Source organism: Salmo salar, chromosome 10 (assembly GCF_965601325.2).
Source record: "Salmo salar chromosome 10, fSalSal1, whole genome shotgun sequence".
Lineage (NCBI taxonomy): Eukaryota > Metazoa > Chordata > Actinopteri > Salmoniformes > Salmonidae > Salmo > Salmo salar.
The window spans coordinates 99,949,685-99,966,732 of NC_138300.1; the positions used below are offsets into that span (position 1 = coordinate 99,949,685).

At 42.3% G+C, this 17,048-nt stretch overlaps 1 protein-coding gene across 2 annotated transcripts in view; it reads left to right on the forward strand.

The window, feature by feature from the left end:
• The first annotated feature begins 421 nt into the window (after positions 1–421).
• The window catches only part of LOC106561309 (excitatory amino acid transporter 2), a 62,845-nt gene continuing 46,218 nt past the window's right edge, over positions 422–17,048 (forward strand). Inside the window, exon 1 of one of the 2 annotated variants that reach the window (XM_082957294.1) lies at positions 422–676. The gene's annotated coding sequence lies outside the window, so the exon portion shown is untranslated. The remainder of the gene's footprint in view (positions 677–17,048) is intronic. The other variant, XM_082957296.1, reaches the window with a different exon arrangement.

Sequence of the window (17,048 nt, forward strand, 5' to 3'; positions counted from 1 at the left end):
AACGTGACCCACTGAAATTGGTGAGCAATTGAATTTGAATTTGGTCGAATTAGCCTGCTGAGTTAAAGAAGGCAGTGGCTTTGGGAGTTTTTAGACCTCGGGCAAGGCTGCTTATTGCATGAGCGGTGTTTACCAAATAACCGCCAGTCATTCTAACCTCCAAATATAACCTTTACTGCTTCAACAGAAAATAGTGAACTTGTTGTTAACCCCACAACTACTACACCTGACCAGATACTGACAACCCTCCAACAAACACATGCACAATAGCTTGTGAGTGTGTTATATGAAGGTAAAATTGTTTAACATTAATATAGATATATAGGTGGGGGCGTCGAGATTGTATCTTCAACCAACGAGGATCGGCATTCCAAAGCACGAGACAGAGAAGAAAAGGGGTGAACAGGAGGAGGGGAGGTGGGGGAAGTGAATGCACGAGAGAGCGAAGTGAGGCAGAGCTCATTCAGTCGGATTGTTGAGCACCGGAGCTCCACGGATTACTGTGATAGAAATCCGTCTGTTTGGTTTCTGTTGCTGCGCTCGCTCATGCCCTGGGCGCACTGAGGGCTCGGCATTTCAGTGGTTGAACATCTCTGAAGCGGATGCGCGAGACCCCGAGAAGGGAAAAGAAGAGACTGAAACTTATTTTCCAATAACTCCGTGATTGAAAATAAAGGTGAGGCGATTATTATGCATGTACATTACATGTTTACAGGACATGAGCTTTTGCCTTTAAAGGGGATAATAATAATAATATAATTGTAGTAGTAAAAATACATGAATGACATTATAATTATGATGATCAGCCCACGATAATTAATGATATAGGCCTACCTGATTATTTGATTATAGGCTAATTACTATCATTATTATAATTATTGTCACTATCATTATTCTTATTATTCTTATTATTATGTCCATGCTTCTTTACACCAACTTAAAGTAAAGTCTTAATGTGGTCAGCCATCATATGGTCCAAACGCCCATATACTGCTCCTCCCTTAAACAATGGTCTGCACTTCACATTACGCGCGTGGGCTCAACAGGTGCACGTGGAGTCAATTTTAGGCAGCACATCAATCTGCACTCCCTCTAGACCCAAAAAAACATCTGCCAATTGTTACATTGTCTTCACATTGTTTTATATAGGCCTAATAAAGGATTAACCTGCAACTAAAAGCTATAATTCAAGATGTGTATCTGTAATAAAACACTCCCATCTAGTCTAATAGTGAGTCGCCGATGTTTGCAGACAATGTGTGGTAATTACGTCACGGTATGTCATGTATCTGGGGTTCAAATTGCGTTGATATAATCCTTCTACCAAACGTCTCCACCGCTCCATACCTCTGTGCCAAATCGCGCGTCTTGCACGAGCTGCATCATATCTGTTGCGCCGCGCAGCATTCCCACGTGTGTGGCAGGTAGCCTGCCAGGTCTTACTCAACCCGAGACAGAGAGAACAATGAAGAGAGATCATTGATGGGAAGTTTGTTTTAGTGTTTTATGTCTGAGGTCATTCAGTATTTTATCGGTGTTCAGTATCTTATCAGTTGTCCATGAGCTAATAAGTAGTCTACTACATGGCAATATCCGTTGTGTTTGGTAAGCAGAGTTATCTTGCATTGACTATGAGTTATAAAGGCTTTGTTTTCTCGGAGCCTACCTGGTCTGTTGTTACTGTAGCCAAAGGATGGGAAATTGGCGGCCATCAAATCAATATATATATATATATATATATATATATATATATATATATATATATACAGTATTAGTCAAATGTTTGAACACATCTACTCATTCCAGGGTTTTTCTTTATTTTTACTATTTTCTACATTGTAGAATAATAGTGAATCCATCATAACTATGAAATAACACATATGGAATCATGTAGTAACCAAATAAGTGTTAAACAAATCAAAATATATTTTATATTTGAGATTCTTCAAAGTAGTCACCCTTTGCTATCGGCATTATCTCAATAGTGATAATAGTAAAATGAAAGAAAAACCATTGAATGAATGGGTGTGTCCAAACGTTTGACTTGTACTGTACCAGTCAAAAGTTTGAACACACGTACTCATTCCAGGGTTTTCACACACACACAAAAGTGCTATATATTTACCATTTACCACCCCTTCCTTGAACCAATCACTTCACACCTCCTCCCCTCATTCAATTGCACACTCATGCACACAAGATTTGGTTGGGGGCCCCCCCACCTCATGGGCAAAACATTTTAATGACCCACCACTTCTTAACTGTGGAGAGAAACAACGTTTTAAAGTACGTTTTAAAGTACATTACACATGTTGCCATGGTGCATAGAGAAAATGTTCCATTTGTAAAGAAAGTTTTCTGCAATTTAATTCATTTTGCCATGGGGTGGAGAGAAAATTGTGCAATTGCATAACACATTTCATGCAATTCTACCCATTTTGCCATGGGGTGGAGAGACATTTTAGCATTTTTAATGCTAATTCCTGCAATTCTACACATTTTGCCATTACTTATGCCATGTTTATATGATATCTGAGCGGCATTGACGAGCAAAATCAATGCGGCCGCGGGGGTCCACACACACACATACACACACACACACTCGTCTCCATGGAAACATACTCTCTTGGCACGTGATTGCCTTCACATTACTCTGACAGCCTTTCGTTTGAACACAACCAGAGGACATGTTTCCAGATGCAACATCAATCACCGCTTGGGTGATGTTGGTGGTCGAAGCCGGGCAGAGTGGAGGTGTCTGTCAGGCCTTCAGGGGCTTTGATAAATGCATGTAGAAGATTATGAGTTAATGTTTCATCCTCCAGTGGGAGTCAGTCTGTAGGGATAGTGGCTTGCTGGAGCTTGTGTCTTCAGGCCAGGATCTGGTAAAATTGTGGCCGCGTAATTTTAGGGAGAGTATGGAGGGGAAAGTGTCCGTGCATCTAATATGTTTTGTCCTGAGCCCGGAGGCTGCTCTCATAGACTGCAGCACTCGCTGGCTGCTGCCATACATGAATGAATACACAGCGTGTGTTTGCGTGTGTGTCTTCAGTCTCTGCTTCTGGGAGGGGTAAACACGTGTAGGGGACAAGGGAGATATAAAAATGAGCTCACGAAGGCACATTGGGAATATGGGAGGAATAGGGAGTAGCTGCTCAAATGAACCAAAACGTACAATCCTTTTTTTGCCCTAATTGATCGCTCTTTAATGTATAGCAAGAACATAGATATGTAATATAGCAGTTATCCAACTAATATTTTCTAATCTTTTCCACTCTAATTGAAAAAGGGTGCCTTCCCCTGTGATGCTGTGGAAGTAGGAGGAGAGGAATTCCACTGGACAATTAAGGGCGGATAGACTGGGAAAGGCCAGATGGTGGATTGGAGATAACCAATAAACAAGAAATAACTCAAATAAATGAAACGGCTTTCACGCTGGTGCAGATGTTGTTAAAGAAATACTATACATTAACATCAACACTAGGTTCTCCACATGGGGTAGACAACAAAGCGTTATTTTTGTTATATCAGCCAGGCTCATTCACATGGCACAAAGATCACTCACATTTGAGTGTGTGTGTGTTCACTTGGTAATAGAGCTCAGGTAGAATGGAGGGAAGTGATACACTTTCATTTTCTGGCAGTAGAGGAGAGAAATGTATATATGAGAGAGAAAGAGAGAGGGAGAGAGTGAGAGAGAGTGAGAGAGAGAGAGTGAGAGAGATGGTGTGAAAGTGAGAGTGAGAGAAAGTTAGACAGGGAGAGAGTGAAAGTGAGAGAGAGAGCGAGAGGGAGGTAGAGGGTACACAGAGTGATCTATCAGGTATTTTATTTGGAGGAAAGGAGATAAATGGGCGGAGGGGTGACAGTGGTGTTGGTGGTGGTGGGTTGGAGGTTGGTGGAGGTAGAGAGACAGTGGGACACTGTTTGATGCTAGGCGTAGCTCTGTGTGCTGAGAGGGTGAGGCCATGAGGGGGTTGCAGGGCAGTGCCAGCCACCTAGACATTAGGCATCTGTTACCTGTCACCTGCCAGGGGTAGTCAACCTCTCTCTCTCTTTGCTGCTTCTCTGAGACACAGCCAGGCCTGGGAAAGACTGCTACTGAAAGAGAGATAGCGAGAGAGAGGGTGTGGGGGGTAGGGAAGAATAGAAAGAAAGTGACAGTAAAATATGCAGTATAGGTCGAGATGAGAGGGAAGGAAAGCAAAGATGAGAAATTAGAGTGAGCATTTATGTGTGTGTGTGTGTGTTTGTGTGTTTCCATTCATAGGGCTTCACTGTGGGCTCGCTGGCATTCTGTAGCATCTAGCGCTTGAGTAATCCTCCTGGGAACATGCAGAAACTGCCAAAGTATAATCCAACTCCCTTTTCACCGTTCACCACCCTCTTCTCTCTATATCTCCCTTTCCTCTCCCCTGCATATACTGTATCGCACTCCCTCCCCTGTCCCGTCAAACTCTGTTTTTCTTCCTCTACTCTCCCCTGTCTATCTCTCTGTCTCTGTCTCTTCCTCGAATCTCCCCTTTCTATCTCTGTCTCTTTCTCTAATCCCCCCTGTCTCTCGCTCTGTCTCTACCTCTAATCTTCCCTGCCTATCTCTCTGTCTCTTCCTCTAATCTCCCCTATGTCTCACTCTTTCTCTCCCTCTTATCTCCCCTGTCTATCTCTGTCTCTCCCTCTAATCTCCCCAGTCTATCCCTTTGTCTCTTCCTCTAATCTCCCCTGCCTATCCCTCTGTCTCTTCCTCTACTCTCTCCTGCCTATCTCTCTGTCTCTTCCTCTAATCTCCCCTATGTCTCACTCTTTCTCTCCCTCTAATCTCCCCTGTCTATCTCTGTCTCTCCCTCTAATCTCCCCTGTCTATCCCTCTGTCTCTTCCTCTAATCTCCCCTGCCTGTCTCCCTGTCTCTCCCTCTAATCTCCCCTGTCTATCCCTCTGTCTCTCCCTCTACTCTCTGTCTCTTCTCTCCTGTCGCTTTCTCTTTCTCCCTGGTCACCCTGTTTCATCATCCCATCTGTTTTTTGCCTCTCTCGTTCTCTCCTCATCTCCTTCTCTGTCTTTCTCACTCTTCCCCTGGTCCTTCAATTTCATCAATCCATCTCTTTCCTTTTTTCTCCCTCTCTTTTACTTTCTTTCTTTTCCCTCACTGACACCTTTCTTCCCTTTATCTCTAGTACTCTACACTACTATTATTCCTATCTGCTTTATATGACTCTCCCTTTTCTAAAGGATACTTGCTATTTTTGCAGCTGTAGTCCTCCCTGAGAAAAAATGATAGCCCTTTCCCAAGGGTTGCACAAACAAAAGCCCTTTTCCTCGCTCCTTTTCCCTCTGTATGACTGCACCACAACAGACACACAGGCATTCACCAGCCTGCCTACCCGCCTTCCTGTGTACCGGCCTGCCTACCTGCCTACTCACCTGCCTGCCTGCCCATGGTCGGCACGCTAATAGATCTCCGCTGGTCATAGCGATAAACATTTTCTCTAATTTAGAATATCTGGGTCCCTGTGGATAGCCTGTGTAGGAAAGAATCTAGTCCCAATTGTGTTTTTCATAACTGTTTGCTGTTTCCTCACCTTCTCTCAGCAGTTTGATTCTGTTATGAATAATGAATCCCTTGAGACTTGCTTTCAAGTTTTTCCTAATTATCCTAAACTGTGCTTCTAGGAAAGATGAATGGTATTACAGCTCACAATTCTTCTAAATATAGTGTGATAAAGCTATTGCTAACACAAACAAGCTGTTTTGGTTTCATCTTCCCTGGTTTGGTGTTCAGGAGAGGGGCAAAGTACACAGGTGGACAGTTGTCACATAGAACATGTCTTACTGTAGAACATTACAGCACTGTAGCTGAAATGTTGTATATCCTTTCCTTTTAGAGAAAAATAGACATGTTTCCCTTAGGCATATATTTTACAGTAGTCTGCCTTAGCTGAATGTTATAGTAATGGCTAGTGAAATTGAATGTACTTACAATTTGTAGGCTAGCTGATAACGGTAAAGGCCCAAAAAAGGTAGGAAGTTACAGGTGCAAAGTAGGCCAACTGAGGTCAGATCAAATGTCACTCTAGAATGTCCCTTACAAACATTGAGATAGCCATCTAAATCAATATTTGTAAGGATTTGCGACAAACTCTTGCAAAAGGGTATAAAATGGACTCTTAACTCAGAAATCCATGCATTTTCCTCACATAGAATGTTTGCGTCAGATCCAACTGTACTTGGAAATTGTTCAATATTCTATAGTTCTAGTGGAATCTTACTGCTCTCTGAATGATTTCAAGATTTCAAATGCGCTTCTCTTGAAAGGCATCCTGTTGTATGACTTAGATACCCATCAAAGCCCCATATACTACCCACCACTGCGACCTGTATGCTCTCGTTGGCTGGCCCTCGCTTCATATTCGTCGCCAAACCCACTGGCTCCAGGTCATCTATAAGTCTTTGCTAGGTAAAGCCCCGCCTTATCTCAGCTCACTGGCAGCACCCACCCGTAGCACACGCTCCAGCAGGTATATTTCACTGGTCACCCCCAAAGCAATTCCTCTTTCGGCCGCCTTTCCTTCCAGTTCTCTGCTGCCAATGACTGGAACGAACTGCAGAAATCACTGAAGCTGGAGACTCATATCTCCCTCACTAGCTTTAAGCACCAGCTGTCAGAGCAGCTCACAGATCACTGCACCTGTACATAGCTCACCTGTAAATAGCCCATCCAACTAACTCATCCCCATACTGTTATTTTCTTTTATTTATTTTGCTCCTTTGCTCCTTCTCTACTTGCACACTCATCTTCTGCACATCTATCACTCCAATGTTGAATTGCTATATTGTAATTATTTCGCCACTATGGCCTATTTATTGCCTTACCTCCCTTATCCTACCTAATTTGCACACATTGTATATAGACTTTTTCTATTGTATTATTGACTGTGTGTTTGTTTATTCCATGTGTAACTCTGTGTTGTTGTTTGTGTCGCACAGTTTTGCTTTATCTTGGCCAGGTTGCAGTTGTAAATGAGAACTTGTTCTCAACTAGCCTACCTGGTTAAATAAAGGTGAAATAAATAAAATAAAAAATCTCAAGGACGGAAGCCCAAGATTAATATTTGTATGGGGTGGGTGGCAGGGGTGGACTGGGGGGGCTAGTACAGACCAGGGATGGGTTATAGTGGTCAGTATTCACAGAAGCAATGTGAATGGCTTGCCCCCTCTCTCTCTTCAAACCCCAAACCACCCACGATCCCCTTGGCACCCGCTCCAGCGGAATTCAGGTCAGCAGGGAGGGTGCACTCTTTTTGTTCCTTCTCTTGGCACCAAGGCCCATGCCACTGAGAACAATCCCCCATTGTGGGGAAACAAAATAATCATCATTATTAAAGCACATTAAGGAATCATTAAAAACAAATGGAAGAGCTCATCCGAACAATTGTCCCAATATGTAGCACATCAGACTCCGAGCGGCCATCAGATGGACACAGCATTGAGAGTGGGCGTTGTTTTTTGGCACTCACTCTCTTGCACATAACCCAAGCTGTTGGTGAGTACCATATCTTGTTGGTGATAACAGACGATTGGTTGGAGTTTTATGCCATAAATAAAAAATTATACTATTCAGCATATACAGATGTAGCATTTTAATTTGATCGCCCTGTTTTTTGCAGGAAATGTCCTGAACAGCAGTGTATTTGAGGTTTAAAAAGGTTTCTAAAGTTTTAATTTCCACTTCCACAAAAATGTATCAACACCTACACAAATATCCATTAATGATAATCCACACAATAGTTCATATTTCCTGTTGCTGCAGGATTATTTTCCTGCTGTGAGAAACTGGTCAAATTAAGATCCTATATATGTAAATGTTATTGTAGACAGTAGGAACCCAGTCCCACTAGCCCATCCTGTCTCTCTCCCTCCAGTGAAACCACTCAGCAGGGAACACAAGAGGTGTCTCCACAGCCACTTGGGAGCTGTACAAAAATAATCTGACAAACAATATCTGACCACTCTCAAGCACTGTGGTCCAAGTCGGTAGCAAACGGATCGTGAAAATCACACACCTCCTCTCCTCCTCCATCAACGCCCCCTCGCTCCATCTCTCCCCTCCTTCCTCTTGCTTTCCTCCCTTTCTCTCTCCCCCAAATCCTCAATTTAGTGCCGTAATGGTCCTGTGAGGCAGGTTTGTGTGCTGTTTTGTGCAGCTCAGGGGGATCGGTGGGCATTAATGTCCCTCTTGACTATGTAAATAGCCAGGGCTGTGGGAGCACAGAGCTGAGCTGCCACTTGTCTGCTTAATTGCAGAGAGCTCCATCACTTTCAGACACTCCGGGAGCCAAAAGGGGGACATGCCTGAGAACTTCAGCACCAAGTACAATGGCCACACTCTGAAGAGTATCCACGAAACCCTGGGCCCACCTCCCTCTCCTTCCGGAGGTCCCCCCTTTCCATCTTTCTACCCCTACTCCTCTCCCCCGAACCCCTAATACTTCCCTATCATCCCTACCCCATAGCCCCCAACCTCCCTTGTGTACTCCCCTCTCCCCTTCCCACCCCCATACCGCAGCCTATCCCCAAACCGAGCCGATGGAGCATACAGCCCCGTTTTGTTTACCTCACTGCTTTTCCAGCGGAACACACAACAATCCCCTTCATTGCCTGTTTGTCAGCCCCCTTTTCAGAACTAAAAGACAAGAGTGAGGGAAAGAGAGGGCGAGAGAGAAAAAATACACAAAAAAACAGAAGAAACAATTAAAAACCTCTTGTGAACCCTGCAATATAGCGGTTTCCCAGCCCTGGGGCCTGTGAACTAACTTGGAGGCCTCTAAAGTGATCCATTATGCCAGCAGGGCTGGCATGTTCCAAGAGCGCCTCGCCTCAATCGCTGACCAACACAGAGGGGGTTTTGTTCCAGGCTTCTTGGCTCACCACACCATGTACTGGTTAATTAGGACCTGCATTAATGTATCTATCCATCTGTCCACCTACAGTAGGCCTCGTTACTCCACTGCCCTCTCTGTCTAAACCTTGCCCACTCCACCTGTAATTTTAGAAGGATTGTTAGACACATTTGGAATTGATAAGTGTATCGTGTGCTGCCGTGGGTATTGTATGGTATTGGAGTAGGGAGAGGCAATGGGAGCAACTGAATGTGTTGTCTCCATAGTTGAACTGCAAGTCAACTAGGGCTGTTGTGGTCATGAAATTTTGTCAGACGGTTATTGTGTGCAAAAGCCTGCCGTTCTCACAGTAATTGACCGTTAGTTAACATAAACGCATTTGCATCTCCAGGCCTCCGCCATACAAGCTGCATACAAACCACTGATACAGGCCTTTGGAACATCTACATTTCAATAAGTCTAATAAATCATTTTAAAATACTGCATCATAATATATCCATTATTGGAAACATCATATGAAGTAAATGTATTTGAGAAGAACAGAATATGAGTTGGCCTACTGTATGCTACTGTATCTGGCTATGCTCCATGCCATAGGCTGTAGGCTTTTTCATTTAGCTGACAAGATATGCTTATAAGTCCTGTGCCATTATTTGATATTATATGATTTTATAGTAAAAATAATGTAATTAAGCTTAGCTGAATAAAAGAGAAAGGATATGATGAGCGTAAAAGTGATCACTTAAAACAGGTCCTACAGTATATGCTAGATTTTGAGTTATTTGGCAACTTTAGTTTTGAAAGATACAAACTTTCGAATGTCTTAGAAATCAACACATATATGGGCTGCATGGTGCGAATTACAGGCTATTGATGATTTGAGAAAGTCGCAAAAAAAGGTTGTGCTCTGTTCCTTGCCTTAGGCTGCACAGCAGTTCTCTCATCAAGTGATCATATTTTCACCCATCAGACTATTCTTAATTTAAACTTGTCTTTACTAATATATGAAATCTGTTCGGGAACATCGATATAGTAACATGTTTTCACAAACTAAACATATTTCACTAAACTGTTGACAGCCCACTTGAGAAAGGAATAAAGAAGAGAGAGGAGGTGATGGAAATGCACGGTGGTGAGATATTCTGCATCTGAAGGTAATGTGTCAGCCTATTAATTATATATAAAAAATGTCCTATTAGCAGGCTTTTCAAAATCAAATACAAATGCAATATAATTGTAGGCTAACTATGTAAGTCGCCCTGCATAATCAATGAACCATCAGCATCGCCTAGGCCTATACGTTCTCTCTCTGACTCATGGATAGAACATTTGGAACGTAGAAAAAGGTAACCAGTCCATCCAGTATGCATAATAATACAGTCCACACTCAAAGATGATTGCTCCAATTCGTTTAATTTTGGAGTAGAGGCTACCAAAGACATCTTAAATCAGTTTTATTTTATGTTTTTCTGGCATGCATAATATGCTGTAGGCTACGTATTGTATAACAGTACAAACATAGTCATAACTCAGGGTTTTCTTCGGGCTTGGGCTCATATTAGCCTATGCGTAGGCATAAGCTTTAATATTCATATGGGTTTTTGAATTAATCATCACCTTAGAAAGTGCTGTCCATTTCATTGTGTTAGGCTTTGAAACAACATTCACAACGACCATGTTTTACACTCAGTTTCAACTTGCTGTTGAACTTCTTTCTTCAAACTGATCATCACAGTGATGTGAGTTTTAAAAGCCATATACTGTTTTGATGATAAGTGTTTGATGTGATTTTTGATTGCATTTGCATTGATGTCAGAGTGGTTAGAGGGACAATAGAGCCCTGAGTACCAAGCCATTAGGACCTGATGGTTGTTAGCAAGTTGTGTACTACCAAAGCATGTCCAGAGGGCATAACAGGAGAATACAGTGACTGCCGGTTAGGCGGTAATATGGTAACCGCAACTGTCCTAATCTGAACTTCATGTTGAGACGTGTGTGGCCCTCAGGGACCCTCCAAGTGTTAGCCTTCTGTGATGTGCACTTTCCTGTGTATCTGTTCCACAGCAGGTGAGGACTTTTTTCTCATGCTAATACAATAGCTAGCAGCTAGTCTTTGATGAGAGGGATGCATGGTTTTCTACAGTATAGGCTCTAGGCCAGGATACCCCAACTGGCAGTGGTTTTATTTGGCCCCCCAAGTTTTCTGAGATGGTTTTATTTTTTTTCATTGTTGGACATACAAGATTGTAAAAACACCAGGAAATCAGCTCCAAAGTGACTTTTATTTTGGAAATCTGTTCCCAAATATTCCCAGCATAATAGAGAGACAAATGTGGTGCAGCGGTCTAAGGCACTGCATCTCAGTGCTAGAGGCATCACTACAGACCCTGATTCGATTCCAGGCTGTATCACAACCGGCTGTGATTGGGAGTCCCATAGGGCGGCACACAATTGGCCCAGTGTTGTCCGGGTTAGGGTTTGGCCGGGATAGGCCGTCATTGTAAATAATATTTTTTTCTTAACTGACTTGCCTAGTTAAATAAAATACATAAAATGTAAGCAAGGTTTGAAATGATGTTTTAGTCAAATATTATATCTGTTTGGGCTTCTTGCATTCAATTTGCAGTCTACAAATTATTTGTAATTATGTTCCAGCCCCCGACCATCCGCTCAAGAAAAAAAATTGTCCTGCGGCTGAATCTACAGTAGTTGATGAGTCCTGCTCTTGGCCTTCTTATGGTTGGATGGTTTGAGTGTAGATGGCCCACTTATGGGGTGTGAACTGTTTTCTCATCACCTTTAATGTGCAGATGTAAAGGTTTTCATACAGTTTACACTGAAAGCTGTTATAAACTCCGGGAGTTGACATGACAGCAGTAAAAATGTATGCTATCTATGTTATTGTATTGATTGATACCTTATCAATCCTTTTAATTAAATGTATGGACTGTGCTTGCAACCATATACAGTGCCTTCAGAAAGAATTCAATTTTCCCTTGACTTATTCCACATTGTGTTGTTACAGCCTGAATTCAAAATGTTTTCAAAATGTTTTTTTTTTCTCACCCGTCTACACACAATATTCCATAATGACGTAGTGAAAACATGTTTTGGGAAATTTTAGCAAATATATTGTGTTTTAGGTTATTGTCCTGCTGAAAGGTGAATTAGTTTCTCAGTGTCTGGTGGAAAGCAGACTGGACCAGGTTTTCCTCTAGGATTTTGCCAGCACTTAGCTCTATTCCATTTCCATGTCCTAAAAAACTCCATTGTCCTTAACGATTATAATCATACCCATAACATGATGCAGCCACCACTATGCTTGAACATATGGAGAGTGGTACTAAATAATGTGTTGTATTGGATTTGCCCCCAAAATAACACTTTCTATTCAGGACAAAAAATTGCTTAGCTAAATGTTTTGCAATATTACTTTAGTGCCTTGTTGCAAATAGGATGCATGCTTTGGAATATTTGTATTCTGTATAGGCTTCCTTCTTTTCACTCTGTCAATTAGGTTATTATTGTGGAGTAACTACAGTGTTGCAGATTCATCCTCAGTTTTCTCCTATCACAGCTATTAAACTCTGTAACTGTTTTAAAGTCACTATTCCTTCCTCTCTGGCAACTGAGTTTGGAAAGACGGCCTTATCTTTGTAGTGACTGGGTGTATTGATACACCATCCAAAGTGTAATTATTAACTTCACCATGCTCAAAGGGATATTCAATGTCTTATTTCTTTATTTTTATCCATCTACCTATATGTGCCCTTCTTTGCGAGGTGTTGGAAAACCTCCCTGGTCTTTATCGTTGAATCTGTATTTGAAATGCACTGCTCGATTGGGGGACTTTACAGATAATTCTATGTGTGGGGTACAGAGATGAAGTAGTCATTAAAAAGTTGTGTTAAAACTATTATTGCACACAGAGCGAGTCCATGCAAGTTATTATGTGACTTATTTAAAAAAAAAAAAAGGTTTTTCACCCCTTTTCTCTCTCCAATTTCGTGGTATCCAATTGGTATTAGTTACAGTCATGTCTCATCGCTGCAACTCCCGTACGGACTCGGGAGAGGCGAAGGTCGAGAGCCATGCGTCCTTCAAAACACAATGCCCATCCAACCCGGAAGCCAACCGCACCAATGTGTCGGAGGAAACATCGTACACCTGGCGACTGTGTCAGCGTGCACTGCGACCGGCCCGCCATTATGTGACTTGTTAAGCAAATGTTTACTCCTGAACTTATTTAGGCTTGCCATAACAACGGGTTTGAATACTTATTGACTCAAGACATTTTAGCTTTTCATTTTTTTATGAATTTGTAAAAAAGCTAGTCTATACTAGAGCTATTAACCTCCACCTAACAATTATCATCAAAAACATATGTCAATAACATCTCAATGAACTAAAACAAGAGGCAACATTCATAAAGTATAATTGGCTTAACAGCAAATCTGTATTATTTAACATAGTAAGTAGAATTGTACTCACTTTTAGGAATGAGTAATTGTTTACAAGTTACTAGCTATCCACCTATTTTCATCTTCTTCTGTGGTTTGGTAACTTCCTCTCCTTCTACGAATTTTGTCCGGACTGAAGAGTTGTGACTACATGGAGTACAGCTACGACCAGCAGTGACTTTTCGTAGCAGGTTAGGATAGCGTTTTAGATAACCCTAACACTAACACTATCCCTTTTCCTAACCTTAATCTAATTATCCTAACCTGCTACATTAATTATCCTAACCTGCTGTATTAATTCTCCTAACCTGCTGTGTATATTATCCTAACCTGCTATGGAAAAGTAACTTCCTGTCATCACTTCCACCAACTAGTCAAAACCGGACTGAAAAAGCCCCAGAGTTTGCAAAAATTCTATGTATGACAGTCGTCTTGCAACAGAGCCTTCAACCGCATTGCTGCATTGCGACATAGTGGAAGCTAAAGTGCTTGACTCAGATCGCATATATGTTATGTTAGAAATCAATTATACACTGTGTTGTTGGAGAACAGCTGGACATTTCCATAGAAAGCTGTATTTGACAGAACTGAGAACAGCGCAGGGAATCACACACTGTTCTGTTGTAAAATGGGATTACTTTAGGCTGATGTTTTTGGCGGAATTTCTGTTGTGTGCCTTAACTCTCAGCTTGAGGGTTTAACACTCTCTGAGAGGATTCCCTGGGTGTACAGATTACGTACTCAAGTATCAGACACTTGACAGGGGAAAAATACATGTAGCTTAAATGTAAGTAATTACAATTGACTCACACTGGTTTAGTTGACATAAACAGGCGGGAAGAAGCTCTCCACCCCAAGCCCCTTCTCTCTATTTTTCGTTCTCTTTCTTTCTCTCTCTTTCTCTCAAAAGCATTCCAATACTGCTGAAGAAATATTTGGATAGTTTGAGAAAACATGCAGCGAAAAATGATGTGGAAAGAAAAACAATGAACTGGGTGCCAGCCACCTCAGGGCATTTCACAAGGTGCAGCAGTCGGCAAAAGGCTTCCCAGTCTCCATCACAACAAAAAGTTTGATATGCCAGTAGACTGTAGACTAGTATTATGCCTATTCTTATACAGTCTTGGGACCTACAGCCTACTTTATAAATCCTGAATTAAGTGTTTGCCATCAGTGTTTTTCATGTAGAAAGCCTGTTTTCACTGAAGGTTCACTGTACTGCTAGAGTGCTGTTCTACCAAATGTGGTTCTGAAAGGACAGTGAGTGGCTGTAGCGTTTGCCATGGCTCTGAAAGGACAGCAAACTTGGCAGTACAGAAAGTGCGCTCTGAAAAAAGTTGTCAAAAAGCACAGGCTTGCCAACGCCAAGCAAATCGAGCTTACCCCGTAGGCCCAGGCCTAGGCACTTCTTCAAAAGGCTAGACAAAAGTAGCAATTTCTCATTTCATATGTTACATATGCCCCCCATGTTTTTTTTATTGTTGATTGAAAGTTGCAGTGCTAGGCTAGTCATTAGGAAAACATTTGGGTATCGTCCAGCTAGACTTTCCCCCCTAAATTCAATAGCTTTATTAGTATGCTCTCAACTGTTTTGCTCAGAAACCAGTTGAGTGTTCCAGATTTTTGGCCAACATGATCTTTGCTAAGAACATTTATTTATTATTTGTTCAGACACATCAGCACAAGCAAGACAATGGTCAGCAGCATATATGGTACTTATCAAATAGACATAGAAGCAGATAAGAGAAACGGAGAGATAGCCTATGTGTAGAGATTAGAGAATGAGAAAGGAAGGAAGAAAGAGAGGAGAGGAGTCTCAGGAGCTGAGTCTTGCTACTCCACTGACAGATCCGTCACACTTTTCTGCCTCCCTGATACCAGCCCTCCCCTCCATCCCTCTCTCCCCACAGTGCTAGCAGGCATTGATCTGCATCCTGGTTTAAATGTATTATCCAACACAGACACAGTGTCACAATTAGAGACAATACGATTCATGAATACTTGATGCCCTTACTGCCAACATCTATTAGCCTGGTTGGCTCCATAGAGTTTACACAAGTAGTTCACAGTACTGCATGCTCAGTTTCTACCTTGTGTTGTACAACTACTGTGGCACTTGCTATTTAGTGAGCATTACATTTCTGTCGGTAGATGATATATGGTGCTTCTGTAGATAGCTATCTCTAGAGTAATGTAACGGTAGCAGTATGATATAAGTTGTGTCTGGAGGAATCTGTAGTACAGTCTGTAGATACAGAGCAGCTGGTAGATGACAGATACTGTCTGCACTAATGAAGCACATCCTGTAGAAGGTTTGTATAGACACAATGTGTATAATATGTGGAAATCTCTGGGGCATTGTGAAGACTGTATATGAGTGGTTTCAGATGGAGTTGGATGTACTGGCTATTACAGTATGTATGCTAAGTTATAGCATAGTGCTGCCAGCATATGATGTAATGTGCATGTCTATTTGTGTGCCTGCACTTGTGTGTGTATGTATGTCAGTGTGGAGGAATGCTGTGTCTCACTTGACTCTGAGGTAGTGTGATTGTATTTTGATTTATTAGAGATCCCCATTAGCTGCTACTCTTCCTGGGATCCAAACATATTAAGGCACTTACATTAGACATAAAACAAAGGATAAAACAGTACATCATATAACATTATTACACCACTACATATCTACAATACAAAATGTATAATATGTATAACTGTGAAGAGAACAAAAGGAGAGGAGTGTGAGTCTGTGGGGTGAGAAGAGTAGAGGAGAGCTGAGCTGGGTCTGTAGTGTTTAATTAGAGATTGCAACCCTTTCACCCCTCCTTGTATGCCCAGGACCCGACAGAAGGACATTTATGGCAATATGTATGCCGCTGACAGTATGAGTGTGTGCGTGTGTGTGTGTGTCCGCATACGGTGTGCACATTTGAGAGTGTGGCAGGTGAGCCTAGTGATGTATGAAACAGAAATTGTTTTGTAAGTGCAATAATCAAATTTCACGGGGTGAGCCCTCTAACACAGATGTCAGCCTCTTCTGTAACCAACAGATGTAATTCCATGCTGGATCCCTCAGATTCAAATAAACATACACATAAATACTCCTTCTCCACTTCAATTGATTGCTTTAATCTGGCCTCTCTACCGGTACACTTGAACCATCCACTCCCATTCCCCTCCCTTCCCTAATTTCTCCTTCCCCTCTATATCTTTGTCTCCTAACCTCTCTTCTCCTCAAGCCGTCTATCTCTACCTCCCTCCTTCACTCTCTCATTCGCTCCCTTCTTCGCTCCCTCATTCGCTCCCTCCTTCACTCCCTCCCTCTCTCCCTCTCATTCCAGTAGATCTGTGCAGTGTAGCGGGTGTAGGAGGGGGTGGGCTTGCCTTCCCGCCTATCTGCCTTCCTGATTTAATGAGGTCCTATGGGGATTGGACTGAAGCCATCAAAAGCTGCGCTCCTCTCCTCTCTGCCATACAGCCAGCTCTGTTAAACAGATGTGCAGGCGATAATGATAGCAGCACTGTCTCATACCCGGCATGTGTGAATGCAGGGATGGGGAACAGGAGAGAAACGAGAGGAAAGAGAGAGAGGTGAGAAAATGGGAGGAGAGGCGCTCTAGCGTAGAGACAAAGCTCTTCTCTGATTAAGCGGAGGGAATGTGTGAGAGGAGAGGAGGGGGAAAAGGGAGG